Here is a 3,525-nt window from a genome sequence, read left to right on the forward strand (position 1 = left end):
GGGTTCAGGGGGAGAGAGCAGATGCACGGTCCATGGAACGTGTTCTGGCAAGGGTGGTGTGGATGGTGGTGAGGGGATATACCCGTAGGCTGAAGTGGTGAGCCATGAGTTGAGACTGAGTCTCAAAATCATGGTTGTCACTACAGAGCCTGCGTAGACGGAGGAATTGGGAATAGGGGATGGAAAGCTTGGTGTGTTTAGGTTGGGAGGAGGAGAAGTTAAGATAAGAGTGATAGAAATCACCCGTGAACGAGAAGCAGTTAAGTGAGAGGACAAGTTCGGCCAGACGAATGAGTGTGGAGGTGTGGGGTTGTGGGTTGGGTCGGAGGTCGAGGAAATATTTAAGTGCATGCAGCCCCTGGTCGTGACGGATCACCGTGTAGAGGCTCTGGATGTCAAGGGTGAAAAGAAGCTTAGAAGGGCCAGGAGAGAAGGAGAAAGAGTTGAATAAACGAAGCGCGTGGTTGGTGTCGTGGATGTGAGAAGGGAGAGAAGCCATTATATATATATATATATATATATATATATATATATATATATATATATATATATATATATATATATATGTATATAAGATGTAGAGCAGTATATATTAAATGTGGGGAAGGCTAGTTTATGGGATTACCTTAGGTTTCCTGTCCATAATTGGTTTAGCATTATGGCATTTCATCAGATCCCAAAAACCTGTTGGCCCATGACCTCTTCAAAATATGGAGGGGAAAAATGCCTCACTACTCAAAATAATTGGGGATTATCTCCCTTTGCTATTGACTGTCGACTTCTGGCCAGCTAAAAGAAATGCCTTCATTGCCATAAAAGATCATAAAACGAATTTTGCCTGAAACCCTAAATGCTACCTGATCAATCCGCCCAAATCTGAGATCAGTCTGGCAAGCAAGCACATATTAAGGGATATCAATGACAGAAAGAGGGCCACCAACCTTTCACTGTGGTGCAACACCAACAACATGACCACATGGTATAACACCAGCAAGGGAAGAGATAGAGTAAGGTTCACCCAGTTTGATATAGTCGACTTTTGCCCGTCTCTATCAAAAGGACAACTGGCCAAGGCACTTTTTCTCAAGGGACTTCACTAACATTAGCGACAGAGATGTAGAAGTTATTATGCATGCTAGAAAGACAGTGCTGTTCAACAGAGGTTCAGCATGGGTCAAGCAATCCAACCCCACAGGCTCCTTTGACGTAGCAATGGGAGCCGACAACAGTACTAACGTATGTAACCTCATTGGGTTGTATATACCTGTAGATACCTCTAGGAAAACGTTCCCCTCCATCTTCTTTGGCCTTTACAGAGATGATGCCCTTGTCATCTCTAGGAGGGCAAGTGAGCATACACTAGACAGGCTCAGGAAAGATCTAATCAGCATGCTTGCCTCCATGGGATTGAAAATCGCAATAGAGACCAAACTCACAACCGCGGACTTGGGCTCCAGTACATACAAGCGCCATCACAAACCAAACAAGAGGCTGACATACATAAACACAACCTGCTGCCACCCACCCACCATGTTCAAAAACCTGGTAAAGGGTGTTAGTAAGAGGATCACAAACCTTTCCTCCAACCAAGAGATTTTCAATGCAGCAGCCCCATACTATAACAAGGCCCTAGCTGCCAGTGAATTTAGGGACTGTATCTCCTACATGTCAGAACCCAACAACCGCAAAAGGAAATGCCACAGAAATACCATTTGGTTAGCCACCCTGCTCTCTCTTAACACAAAAACGCCCATAGGTAGAATATTCCTTAAATTATTAGACAAGCATTTCACTAGCTCCAATAAGTACAGGACCATTTTCAACAGGCACAACGTTAGAGTCTCATTTAGCAGTGCCCCCAATATTAAGAGCATCCTAGTTAAAGCCCCTAAGCCACAGGACAGGATGTTCGTGCAGGGACAACAACAGATGCCTGGTAGGAGGCCACTGTGAAACCAAAGGGGGCGTCATCAAGCCAGAGTGCTAGCAAACCCAGGCAATACCACCAGGAGAAGTAGTAGTAGCCGTAGACACAAGAACAGACCAGCAACACCACCACCATCTCCACAGTTAACAACATTAACAACAATAGAAGTAACAACACCAGCAAGAGCATTGGCAGTTCCCCCAACAGCAACAACACCAACAACAACAGCAGCATTACCAAAAGCTTCCCTAACTGCCACAGCAGCAGCAACAGGTCCAGTACCACCACCAGCTATAACAGCAATAACAGCACCAGTAGCAACAATGGCCCTAGCAGAAACACCAGCAAAAACCACAGCTAATGACACCTGTAGCAGCAATGGCAGCTCTCCAATGACAAGGACCAAAACAATAACAACAACAATGCCTTCACCATAACTGGCAGTGGCGATACCATTACCTATGCCACCGTCACCTCCAGTGACACCAACAACAGCAGTCCTAGATCCAACAACAACAATGTTGGCAGCAGCAGCAGCAACACCAGCAGGTACATTATCAACAACACACACCCACAGAGATACATTGGATGTTCTGGGAATTCTTTCAAGCAATGTTCCTCCAACCATAGATCCTCCTTCAGAGTTCCAGAAAGGAGATACGTCAAATCGCTGGCCAGCCACGTCTGGCAACTAAGAGATGAGGGGGTTCTATACTCAATCTCATGGAAAATCCTCATGAATCCAAGATGAAGCATTGCAAGTTATGCATGGCTGAACATATGAGAATCCTAAAAGACTTGCTTGAACCAAGGAGCATCCCTAACTCCAGAATGGAGATTTTCAGGGCATCTTTACATTTCAGAAGCTTCCTGCTAACATTTTCGAGCCCAGAAGATGGTGGCACAGCTGGAAGTCAATAGCCAATAGCAAAGGGAGATAATCCCCAATTGTGACCTTTGAGTAGTGAGGCATTTCCCCTTCCACATTTTGAAGAGGTCATGGGCCAGTAGGTTTTTAGGATCTGATGATACACCATAGAGCTAAACACTTTATGGATGGGAAATCTAAGGTAATCCCATAAACCAGCCTACCCCATTTTTAATATATATATATATATATATATATATATATATATACATACATACATACACGCACACATGCATCTATGGTGTTGGTGTGTCTAACTAGTATCATTAGGACTGAAAGGGAAGTGCTGATTATGGACTACTAAACAACATCAAGCACTTAGATCATACAAGGTGGTGGAGGGGCTTCTGTGAACAGCTACAAATAGCAATCATCATCTCCCTCCTCCTGAAACTCTCTCCTAACAGCCCTGAGCACTGTATATTTAAAATAGCAGTATCAAAGACATCTTTTAAAAACAGCAGTGTGTCGTTTGGTCGCTGTGTAAGTACATGCATGTTTGTTGTGGTGAAATAATGGTGATGATGCTTTCTTCTCATAGAAATAATCAACAACCTTCACATATTTACGTCAGAGAGAAATCTCTCTCTCTCTCTCTCAATCTTTATCTCTCTCTCTCTCTCTCTCTCTCAATCTTTATCTCTCTCTCTCTCTCTCTCTCTCAATCTTT

General features: G+C 43.9%; 1 protein-coding gene across 1 annotated transcript in view; it reads right to left on the reverse strand.

Annotated features, from left to right (window-relative positions):
* Positions 1-3,525, reverse strand: part of LOC106872571 (pleckstrin homology domain-containing family M member 2) — a 192,258-nt gene that overhangs the window by 149,321 nt on the left and 39,412 nt on the right. The window lies entirely within an intron of this gene.

The sequence above is a fragment of the Octopus bimaculoides genome, chromosome 25 (assembly GCF_001194135.2).
Source record: "Octopus bimaculoides isolate UCB-OBI-ISO-001 chromosome 25, ASM119413v2, whole genome shotgun sequence".
NCBI lineage: Eukaryota > Metazoa > Mollusca > Cephalopoda > Octopoda > Octopodidae > Octopus > Octopus bimaculoides.